This window comes from Pleurodeles waltl, chromosome 4_2 (genome assembly GCF_031143425.1).
Source record: "Pleurodeles waltl isolate 20211129_DDA chromosome 4_2, aPleWal1.hap1.20221129, whole genome shotgun sequence".
In the NCBI taxonomy this organism is placed as follows: Eukaryota; Metazoa; Chordata; class Amphibia; order Caudata; family Salamandridae; genus Pleurodeles; species Pleurodeles waltl.
This window is the reverse complement of record NC_090443.1, coordinates 73082426-73094980: the sequence shown is the minus strand read 5'-3', so window position 1 is coordinate 73094980 and position 12555 is coordinate 73082426. Positions and strand designations below refer to the sequence as shown.

General features: G+C 43.6%; 1 protein-coding gene across 1 annotated transcript in view; it reads left to right on the top strand.

Annotated features, from left to right (window-relative positions):
• Positions 1-619: 619 nt before the first annotated feature.
• LOC138292249 (transmembrane protein 198-like) overlaps positions 620-12555 on the top strand; it is a 93925-nt gene continuing 81989 nt past the window's right edge. Inside the window, exon 1 of the mRNA XM_069230710.1 lies at positions 620-1153. The gene's annotated coding sequence lies outside the window, so the exon portion shown is untranslated. The remainder of the gene's footprint in view (positions 1154-12555) is intronic.

Sequence of the window (12555 nt, the reverse complement as noted above, 5' to 3'; positions counted from 1 at the left end):
AAGATTACGCCTTTTGCGGCCACAGTAACTCCAAAAGTGAACTTGGTCCACCCTAAAATGAACTTGTTCCACCCTAAAATTTAGAGCCTTCGACATGCAGCCAAGAATTCTTTCTGAATTAAACAGATGGAAAAAAACTCAAAAGCGCCCTGGCGCGGGTCCAGGCCCGCCAACAAGAACCTAAGCCTTGATAGTGTCCATTGTGTTAACTTCTGAGGTCAGAGGTCAACCTCCCGTTGCTTCTGATGGAAGGGGCGTCTCTAGTAGCCGTGGGACTTTGTAGCAGCCCACACAGCCAGCCTGTGCAGCTTCAGTGTAAAATTACCTCTTTTGCGCCAGACAATAAAGTAATTATCCCTTTCTGGGAGCTACCAAGTCTTCACAAAGTGTGAGGGGTGCACAGTTTCCCCAAATCTGTATTCCCCACCGAAAACGACGCAAAAAGAATTTTCGGGTATCCGTGTGACATCCTAGTACAGCCTCTAGTTGGCACGAAACGTTGGGGTACCAGACGATCCTGAAGCCTTCGTGATCCCCCACACCCACTACGCCACCCCCCTCCTTGGGCAATGGTATGGTCCGAGGGTGGCAGGGCTGGTGATGTCATTCTTCAGCTGTTGAAAGAAGAGGAGATCTCCCTGGGACAGTTTGAATTCAGAAGAAAGGGGTACTCAGTGCCGGGGGGTTTCCTGGGACTCCTCGCTATAGGGTGCAGACTTCGGGCGGTCAAGAGGCGGCAGCACGCTCTGAAAGCGCCTACATGAGGACTGGATTCAATATAGCGCTGTATGTGCAAAGGGGCACCCAGCCATGCAGAGGAGCCGCTCTGTCTCTTAGTATCTGTCGATATTTTACAGGGTATGACCCGTAGCCTCAACTCCATCCTCGCTGCTCATCCTATTTTCTCTATATTGGTTTGTTATGACGTTTAAAGGTATAACTCGGAAAAAATAAACGAAATAAATAAGGCTGAATAGGCTAGCCCGGCAGAGCACGCTCAGAGTCTGGTTATAAAGCCCGTCCCCGGGGACTCCCTCCCCCTCTGCAGACGTGTTGGGGGCGACGCTGGCCCCGAGAGAGGATAGAGGGAGCTCGTGCTGTGGTGGGAGCCGCCGATGACCCCGCTGGTCGGCGGGGGGTGAAGCAGCCTGCGGTAAGTACTTTAAACTTTGTCCAGCGTCTGGACTCAAGCCTCCTGTCAGGGGCTCCCGGCGTGAGCGGTGATGGGCGCTATGGCTTGCTCTGTGTTCTCTGGGAGGGGGCACGGACTGAAAGGGAGTCTGAGAAAGAGCTCTCAAAATCTACCCTAAGTGTGCGCTGCCATAATGCATTAAGTAAAATGACTCCTCTGAGCTAGCGCACCATCACCCGGCGGGGCGTCTATGCGCTTTGTGCACTCTGTTTCAACGCTGTTATTGTCCAGCAGACTCGTCGCTGCTGCTATAAAGAAAGCTGCTGCTGCTGAGAAAGTTAAGTCCGTCCTACTGAGGTGATCTGTGCGCCGTGAGATCTTAAGCCACTAAGCCGTGTTAGCTCGCTGCAATGTTTCGTGTAACTTTTCTGCGTTCTCAGACAGTTTTCACTGCTGTGGCATATGCTCTGCTAGTTCGGTGGGACAGAGGTGTTTGCATGGCTGCTGCCTACGCTGTGCCGCTTTGAGTGATGCTGTTAATCATGCTGTATAGGCGCCTCGTGAGGCTCAAAGAGTGCTATTGAAAAGCAATGGGGGAAACATACTTGCATTGCAGCTGCCCGTGGTGTACCCTTATGTATGAGAAGGACCGTCATTGCTGCCGGCCTTGCTGTATATCTAGTGTGCTATGAAAGCGTGAACTGCTGCTGCCTGCTGTTTCTGCGTGAGGACGTCAAACACTGCTGGTGGCTGTGCTGAATGCTTATGCTACATCTGGTCTGTGTGTGATGGAAACTTGCACAGCTACTGGCTGTGCTGCTGCAGTTCTGCATCTGATTGTAGCTTGTGCTGCTAGTGCCTGTGCTTTAGCTGTTCTGTGTGTGATGGAAGCTTGCACTGCTGCTGGCTGCAATTCTGTAGGTGAGGGAAGGTTGACTGCTACTGGTTATGCTACATCGGTTCTGTGTATGATTGGAGCTTGCACTGCTGCTGGCTGTGCTTTAGCTGTTCTGTGTGTGATAGAAGCTTGCACTGCTGCTGGCTATGATTCTGTAGTTCTGTATGTGGTGGAAGATTCACTGCTGCTGCTTATGCTACATCGGTTCTCTGTGTGATTGAAGCGTGCACTGCTGCTGGCTGTGTTTTAGCTGTTCTGTGGCTAAGGGAAACTCATGCTGCTAGTGGCTGTGCTTTAGCTGTTCTGCGTGGTGGAAGCTTGCACTGCTACTGGCTGTGATTCTGCAGTTCTGTATGTGATGGAAGGTTGTACTGCTGCTGGTTATGCTACAGCTATTCTATATGTGATTTAAGCTTGCACTGCTAGTGGCTGCTATAGCTGTTCTGTGTGTGATGGAAGCTTGCACTGCTGCTGGCTGTGATTCTGTGGTTCTGCATGTGATGGAAACACACTGTTGCTGGATGTGATTCTGCAGTTCTATTTGTGATGGAAGTTTTTACTGCTGCTGGTTATACTACCTCTGTTCTCTATGATTTAAGCTTGCACTGCTAGTGGCTGTGCTTTAGCTGTTCTGTGTGTGATGGACGCTTGCACTGCTGCTGGCTGTACTTTACCTGTTCTTTGTTTAAGGGAAGCTTGCACTTCTGCTGGCTGTAGTTCTGTATGTGATGGAAGGTTGTACTGCTGCTGATTATGCTACAGCTGTTCTCTATAAGACTGAAGCTTGCACTGCTGCTGGCTGTGCTTTTGCTGTTCTGCATGTGATGTAAGGTTGTACTACTGCTGGCTATGCTACAGATGTTCTTTATATGATTGAAGCTTGCACTGCTGCTCGCTGTGCTTTAGCTGTTCTGTATGTGATGGAAGGTTGTACCACTGCTGGCTATGCTACTCTTTATATTAAGCTTGCACTGCTGCTGGCGGTGCTTCTGCAATTCTCTGTGATTGAAGCTTGTACTGCTGGTTATGTTACATTGGTTCTCGATGATTTAAGCTTGTGCTGCTGGCTGTGCTTTAGCTGTTCTATATGTGATGGAAGGTTGCGCTGCTGCTGGCTGTGATTCTGCAGTTCTGTATGTGATGAAGGTTGTACTGCTAGTGGTTATGCTTCAGCTGATCTGTGTGATTGAAGTTTGCACTACTACTGCCATTGGTTGTGCTTTTGCTGTTCTGTGTGTAAAGGAAGCTTGCACTGCTATTGGCTGTGCTTCTGCAGTTCTGTGTGCGATTGAAGCTTGCACTGCTGCTTGCCGTGCTTCCTCAGTTCTGTATGTGATGGGATGTTGTACTACTACTGGTTATGCTGCAGCTGATCACTGCGAATAAAGCTTGCACGTCTGCTGCCTGTGCCATACCTGGACTAGAAGCAGGCAAGACTGATGCACCAGCTTGTTGAAAACAAATTTTAAAGCTAAATTAGAAGTTTGAAGATGGGCATCCCAACACACCCTACAGAAGGGCCCTATATAAATTTATTACAGTAGGTACCGACATGGGAACTCATTTTATCAGACTCATCACCCAGTTATTACAGGATATTATTTAACCTCCTTTGTGCGGTGGTGACCAATGTAGCTTCTGGATGGCCTAATACAGGTCACATTGCAAGATATCTACGTGGGATACTTTTACTGGCAGAGGACTGAAATGGAAATCATCTATTGATAGGTCGTACTAACCCTGAAAATTGAGCATGAAACTGGACACATGTTGGACACCTCTTCATTATGAATGAAAGGAGGATTGCAAAGGCTAATTTAATGTAGGCGTACAAAATAAAACATAGAAAAATGCTCTTGGCAATAGGCATGGCCTCAAGAAGCGCAGTGCCAGGCAAAGCTCTAACGATAAAGTCAATATCTGCATTAAAGCCACTGGAAAATACATAACCCTGAAGGGAGATCAGTTATTTATAACATAAATCACAGCCACTTGCTTTTCAAAACAAGTTGTTTTCCAATAGTTTTTTAAAATGTGTTCCCTTTCATTTTATTGTTTAAAAAATACATAGACACAAACTATGTAAATGTGTACACAACATGTTTAGTACCTGAGTGTTCATTCTGAAGGCTCATATGATTTGCAGTCCTCATAATGTGAGTAGTAAGCTACATTTTGATTCCCGAAAGTTGCTTAACAGGGTGGTCCTAATTCAATACTCGGCCTGTTCTAGGATAAGAGTGAGAGCAGTGTAAGGAATGTTCACTTTTTATCACCTTCCTTCATTTACTGTAGAGTAGAGGTGTCTGAGTTAGTCTAGGGCGGCCACATCTATGACTGTCAGTGGTTTCCGTTTAATATATTTACATTTATCCTGTGTGACCTTCCTGAAAATGTTCTGTAAATCTTGCCCTCCTGGCATATGCTGGACACCACTGCTGCAGCTGGTCCACTGTCCGTGACTGCATTATGTTACTGGTGCACTTAGTGTCTTTACATAAATATACTTTGCCTGTCAGACAGTGCTTATTTCCATACAAGGCGTGCCTTCATAAACAAATCACCCATAAAAAATAAACACTGGCAAATCCAGGTTATTATCAAGAAAAGTGTTCCTAATGCAATCAATTATGGGCAAATAGCAACTGTGCAGAAAGAAGAATTTCTACTCCCAAAGAATGTGAGAGTAGAAGAAAAGCAATAATAATTCAAATTGAAAAGGCTGGATTAATCATATTCAAAATTTCTCATATGACAATCTCAGTAAATTGCGTAGGTGCTACATGTGAAGGCACAGTGCAAACGTGACCAAGTGGTGCACAACACTCGAAGAAATATATAGAAGATCCAAAATTAATCAACCAGCAGGATCGGTCAGTCTAGAAATCATGATGAATCTGTTTGTTGGTAGACACAGAAAACAATGCAGCTATTCTAAATAGTACCAAATATCGGATCGGTCGATGCAGCAAACGGAACGAATCTGATTGCCAGTAGATGCAGAAAACAATGCCGCTTATCTCTGTGTGCCCGCGACCTACCTTGAGTGCGAGGAAAGGTCAGCAACCAATGCTAGACCTATTGTCTTTGCCAGTCAATGGTATTCAGACTGATGAGGATGTTTCTACCATCATGTTCTTGTGTTAGGTTTATAAACCTTTCCGTGTTTTGTTTGGCAATAGCGCGCTAGTAGTGTTTAGCAAGATTTGTGATGAGCCACGTGTCAGGTTTTTGCTATACAATGAATGTGAGTCTATAGTGCTACTATCTCCTGCCTAAGAAATGCTTCTTGTGCTGTGACCTGTGCGATGACTCTGCAAATGATGCTTGCACTCCTGATGCCTCTCCTCTGTCCGAGGAACCTCACCGAGCTGCTGATTGGGCTCTCCCTCCGCCAGTCAGGGGTACTTGTAATCCTAGTGCCTGTGCTGTGCCTCTTGTGTGCATGAGAAGAGTAGACCGCTACTACCTGTGTACCTATTCCATGTGTGAGGGGAAGCTTGCATTGTGGCTGCCTGCTCCATACCCCTCTGTGTGGGAGTAAAATATGCGCTGAGACCGCCAGTGATTCACTTCTGTGTGAGAAGTGTGTGCACTATTACTTCCTATGTTGTGCCTCAAGTGCTTAATGTGTAGAAGAGTGTCCGTGCCCCAAATGATGCCCGGGGGCCGCGGCTGCCGCTTGAGAGATTTGGGGGCGCTGAATACCAAGGCTGCATCATCTGACTCCACGTCATGCCTGGTTATCCGCCACCAGACACTCCTTGCCGCTTTCTCACTCTTGCATTATCTTTTTTTAAATTCCTTGCTTTCTTTGTCAGTTTTCACATCTTGCTCTTGTATTTCTTCCCCCCGTTGTGTTTTTCTCGGTCTTGCGCTGGATCACAGTCTGATGAGGAAAAATAAATACCGGTCCCAAAAAACGAGTGTTGCGGGGCCCACCTGCAACCACTGACTTAAATTACGCGGGGCTTACACTCTAGTTGCCTGTGATGTACCTCCACATTGTCCTTGCTGCTTCCTGTGCTCGGCCCCGTCTGCGTGTGAAAGAGCTCTTTAAGAGAGTTTTGCTCGCACGTGTTGCTTTCGCTTCACCTGTGAGTGAGCTCTGCTCACATCTGCTGTCTCTGGTGCCCCTTCCTGTGCATGAAGGCGTCAGAACGGCTGCTGCGCCTGACGTGTGTTCGTCTATGTGGGAAGTAAGATGGCGCTCCACCGGCTGCCAGCACCTGCCATAGTGGCAGCGAGGCTCAGGTATTCTTGTGTGTGACAAGTAACCTCTGACTAACCTCAGGGGTACAAACTGCCGAGGCCTGGCTGCCACAGTGCCAGTCACAAGAAGCCCAGGCCGCCGCGGCCTTCCATAAGCTGCCACGCGCTCGCCATTCCTGGAGTGCAATGTCCTCCCTCCTCGCAACATTTTAAGCTGACACGGATATCTTGCTACCGCCCCTAGAAGGATCCAAATCCTCATGTTGGATTTGGCAGTTTTGATCGAGACCTAAAAAAACGGAACATTCAAGCGTCTTGGGGAAGTGGAGCAGAAAAAATTAGAATGCATAATTCAAAACAGGGCTTTGGCTCTCATGGGCTGTGATTTGAATAGGCCAATCGGAGACCAGATGGCCTTCGCCGATGGTTTTATTTTGAACAATGCATTCTACTGGTTACCAAGGACGCCTACTGCAGCAGACGAAGTGCAATTCTTGATTAGGAAGCCAATTATAATTTATTTATAGAGTGCTTCAAAACACTTATGCTGCAAATAAATTGCTATCATGAGACAATCTAGTAGTTTCAAATTTACTGACCTCTGAAGGGTGGAACACTGACTTGCCTTAATTTGAATTTATCTTCAGATCACAATAAATGCCACCTTCAGGCTTTAAACTCACTGAGCCACCGAGCCGGATTTTAAACTGCTTTGTAACCCTAGGATTGGCTTCATGAGTTATTGTTTAAAATGCAGTATTAATACCAACTCTTGACTAGGGTAGAAAAAGGAATTTAAAAACAGCAGATGATGGACAAAGCAGAGCAAATCAAACATTCACCCCCAGTCACAGATCTCGGTTTAATCCATCAGTTTTTTTTGCTTGCCATGCCATTCCAGTTTGGACCCAGCCATATGCAAATCAGTCTTGACCCTGTTCCCCAAGAAACAGTCCAGCCCGAACTGCCAGGCCAAGACCTCCCTGGACCAGAAACAAGCATACTGGGACCGGTTTGAGGGTATCACCCTTCATCAGCCAGGCTAGCTTGAATCTGGTGGCATAGCAAGAACGGACCCACGTCTGGGCATACCCATCCCACTTGGGGCTACAAATGCAAAAACTGCCTGGCTTGGCAGTTTGGGCTGGACTGTTCCCATGAGGAACAGGGTCAAGACTGATTTGCATTTGCATTTGGCTGGGTCCAAACTGGGGTGGCGTGGTGAGCCAAAAAACAATGGATTAAACTCAGATCTTTGGGACTGGGGGTGAATGTTTGATTTGCTCTGCATTCTGTCCATCATCTGTTTTTTTTAGAAAAAGGATTTTGCCTGCCAGCCCTTGTGCCTTAGACTCCAGAAAACTTTCTATGCTGTGGAGGAAACCGAATACTAATGCCAGCCTTAAAAACTCCCATTTGGGGACATGCTCTCTCCTGCCAGGAGCTCTACTGAAAAGACAAATCTTTGCAACATGCCCATGGGACTGACCCATGCATATGAAGGACCACCTAGCACATTGGCCAAGACGTTCTGCCACCTCTCATGAACTTACGCAGCCAGAACTGGCAAGGGCACCTGCAGTTGGCTGCAAGAAGGGCTTGGTTCAGTGTCATGGAGACTGCTTGGGGATTCCTCCAAGAACCTAACCACTGTACTGCACCAAAGCAGGAGGTCACATTGTGGCAGACTGATTTTACGACACTGTGTTCTAAGAGAATTTTGTAGAAGACGCCTCATCGACAGGGGGGGGTCTCACATTAAGCCTACCTTGTGGCTGGACTTCAGCACGCACAGCACTGGCATGCTGAATGCCATGGTAGTGTTTCCTCCCTGCACCATGCCCCTGGGGAGGCTGTCCTCTACAGGAGAGTGCGTTCCTGTCTGACAGCAAGCACCCACCATCAAGGTCAGCTGCACTGTGTATTTTGTTCATGATAGCTATGGTTGAAATTTCTGCAGGACCTAGACTTTGACCAAACAATGTTGGTTCTCAAAGTTTTACTATATAGAGAATCGTGATTTTATTAAAGACAAGGAGGCTAGTATTATGCATAACCTTTTATTTACCACTTCTGTGCAGCACCTTTTAAAGCCACATTAGAACCAAGCATGAAGTCACAATACAAACTAGAATGTTAACAGTACACGTAAGCTCCATGTCCAATGTTCTCTTTCTCTTTTGTTCTGCTGTCATCTTTCTTTTTCTTCTTTGCTTTTCCCCCTTGAATCTCAACTTGCAACAAACCAGTCCATCTCATTAAAGATCTAAAATAAATAATTTTCAAAAATAAAATTATATCCCTACTTATTGTTTTATCGCATTTGTATGTTTTACATTGCCTTGTTCACCCCAGTGTTTAAACAGTATGATCATGAGAAATAATTAATCTGAAATTCTTCAAAAACTCTATCCAACTCCAAAGTGTGGGAGAGGGGAGTTAATGCTAGCCTCCTTGTCTTTAATAAAATCACGATTCTTCTTATAGTAAACCTTTGAGAATCGACATTTTATGTCAATGCAGGAGGCTAGCATTATGCATGTTTGAAGCTTAGACTGCTAAGACAGCCACATGCTCTATTAGTTTAAAATAGAATTTTCAAAACACCTCACCACTTCACCAATCAGCTGCTTTCATGATATCCTCCAATCTTCCACTTTAAGGTAAAATTTGGATGCCATTGCTCCCCTTATTGAATGAGCTTTGAACAAATCCATATTCAATCCAGCTTCATTCATTACATTTTTTTTAACCCGTCTCTCAATTGTAGCTGAGGACACAGCTGCATATCGGTTCACATACAAAATCAATAATTGATCAGTATCAGCACCTCTGAACTTGTATATTTTCCCCTAATATACATCTCATCCACACAACTTTGGATGGTCATCAAATTTAGGATAAAATATTGAATTTGTCATTGTCTTTGTTCTTTTCCTTATTTCAAACAAAACCCCCTGTGGTTGAAAAAAATCAATTTGACACTTCCAACGCCTTCACATCTGAAACAATTTTAAATGAAGTCATGCACAATAAAGTTGCTAATTACCACATCAGTTGTTTATTTGTTAAATAACTATTAGATGGTCATCTTTCAAAGCAAAAATTAACCTAACATCCCAAAGGGTTTTATTCTTTGCAGCAGGGGGCCTCTTTATTCTCATTCCTTTCATTACTCTACATATTAATGTATTTTACCGATTTGATAATCCATCTACTAAACAATGACCAGCAGCAATCGCTGATCAGTAACAATTAACTGTTCTGTAACTGAAACCTTTTTTATATAATTCTGCTAAAACATTGCAATCATAATTTCATCTGCCTCCCAGGGATCCAAATCCCTTTCCATGCACCAACATACCCATACATTCCATGTAGTCTTGTACGTCTTCCTCGTTTCAGGTGCTTAAGATTCATATAGTAATTCCAGAGCTTCTCCAGATTACTGTGAAATTCTGAGATTGCCTGAAATCTTCCAAACTAGAAGATTGAGCTCTACTGAAGGATGTTCACCCTTCGTTCACCTCTTTTAAGTGACCCTTGCAGGCCTGAATCATAAAAGATTCCTCTATTACTAATGCCGACTCTGAGGGGTACCATGCCTGAGTATCCCAGAAAGTTGTCACTAACACTAATTGGTACTATTGTCTCCTCACCTACATTAAAACTCTCTGTATTATTGAGAACAGAGAAAAAGCATAACCCTAAAAAATCCTCCAATCCTAACTGAATGCATCCACTGCTATTGCCCCTGGATCCGGAGGCCAACACACATTTTTCTCTAACTGACTTGTCAACAGAGGAACCAATAGATCCACCTTTAGTGGACCTAATTTGCTGTTGATCTCCTGAAATCTACGAGGCATTATAGTTTCCAATTGCTGTAATCCCACACATAGCAGGAATTCAAATCCGCTCTGGTATTCACTTTACCTGTTAAATATTGCGCTGGTACCTGCTCCATGCAAAACTCCCAAAATTCTTTTGCCAGTTCTGAAAACCTCTTTGACCTGCTGCCTCCTAACTTGTTTACGTAAGTGATAGCCAAAATGTCAATTTTCAATAGCACTGAACATCCTTTTAATTGTTTCCTGAAATTGCGTATTGCTAATTCCCCCACTTTCAATTCTAAACACTTTATATGATCCTGCCTCTCTTCCATATTCCATTTCCCTCCTTTCAATTGATTCTCCAAGAATGCTTCCCATCTTAAATTGCTCGCATCGTATTCCAAAACATAATCTGGGGTAGAACCAAAAATCGCTGTGCCATTCCATGCCTGAAGATTTTCTAACCACCATATTAATTCCTTCACTGCGTCCTCTGGGACCTTTATCATGTCTCAGTACCATAAACCTTTTGCCAAAGCTAATTTTTTGAGACGTTGCAATGTTCTGTAATTTAATGGTCCAGACAAAATTGCCTGAATCGAGTAAATAAGCAAACCAATTATTTTTGCCAACTCTCTCAACTCTTTCTCTTTGTTTATTTTACCTTTTGATCTCTCTCTCTCTCTCTCTCCCTCTCTCTATTAAATAAATCTTTCTGTCTGGTAACTATAATTGTGCGTCCACCACAAATCCTAAAAACTTCGTCTTCTGAGAAGGCTGATAAATAGACTTCTCCTGATTGATCACAAAACCTAGATTCTGTAAAATCTCTCTTGTTATGTGTACATGCTTCATCAAACCTGCTTTCTCCTGATTCATTAGCAAAATATTGTCTAAATAAACAATCTCACTCCTCTTTCCCATAGAAAACCCACTACTGGTCTCATTACCTTTTGTAAAACACCAAGGAGCTGAAGATAGACCAAATGGTAGACACACAAATTGGAATAATTGCCCTTTTCACCCGAATTGTAAAAACTGTTGATTTACCTCTGCTATTGGAATCGTAAATTATGCATCTTTCAGATAAAATTTTGCTAGCCTTGTTCCTGCAAAATCTCTCTAAAGATGTATTCCCTCCATTTTAAAATGCCTGTAGACTACGAAAGCATTTACATTTCTTAAATTGATCACAGATCTCTAACCTTTGTCTTTTTTTTTAAACCACAAATAATGTACTCACAAACACCTTTTCTCATACTCCTACCTTCACTATAGCTCTTTTCTCTATGATTCCTTATATTTCCTTGCTCACAATCTTTTAGTTTTTGTTAAAAACAAATTCTTCTTGGCTCTGTCATTTGATGTGGAAAGCTCTCAAATTTTGTTTTATTCCCTTTCACTGTCTCCATAATCCAACTGTCTTTTGTAAAAAAAAAAAAAAAAAAAGAAAATTCATTCATTTACAGAATTCTTTAATCGCCCTGCCATTTTTCCCTGGGTAAAAAAATAATTCCAATCTTCATACTCGCCTTGTCCTGATTGCGATTCTGAATTAGGACCATGCAATCTTCCACGTGCTGAACGGCCTCTACCACCTCTTACTTTTTGTGGGTAAAGGTATTTGAGGTATAACCTTCTCTGAAAATACCTCGTCCTTGACCATACAGGCTTCTATAATATGTTCAGTCGAAAGATTGACCCCTTCTTCCAGCCTGGCCATATACATTTCTATCTCCAAACACTTTACACATTGAAGAATGTGTTTTATCTAAAGCAGTGAAAGTATGGACGTACTTGCCTAAAGCTTTAATCATACCTTCTCCAAAGAGAAGTCTTTCGACACCTCTGAAGCCTCTTTCTTTGTCAATTCTCCTAGTTTAGGGCTTATCCTTAAAATAACTGCCCTCCGCCTTTCCACTACGAGCCCTGCGTTTGCATTCACTAGAAAACAGATTGCTCGTTAGCTCCAACCCCTTATCAGGTTAATGTCTAAATCAGACCCTTTAAGATAAGACTCTACGACCATATAAATATTTCTCACCAAACGTCCAAGGACATTCACAAGCTTATCTTTGCACTGTTTTAAAGATCTTTCTAGGCCTTTTCTTGAATCAGGGCCTAATTTAAATAAATAAGTGATAAGATCTGGGTCCAGATTGAGTGTCACAGAATCTTTGTCTCCAACTACAGGGTGTGAGCACACAGCCCTCATTAAATTTCTTTCTCCCCTCTCTAAGGATTTCTTTATCTTATGTTTAATGTATTCTGCCATGTGACTCATTGGCCACCATTCAGAACTATGTGGATGTTTTACATTAAACGGCTCAAACAAAACCTGACCTAATGGGTCCTTCATTTCCTTTTTCAGTTTTTAGCTGTGTTCTCTGGACTTTCGAAATTAAGTCCCTCATCATATCCTAAATATCAGATATATTCATTTATGTCTTCATTCAAATCCTGATCTTTCCAGTCAGGCT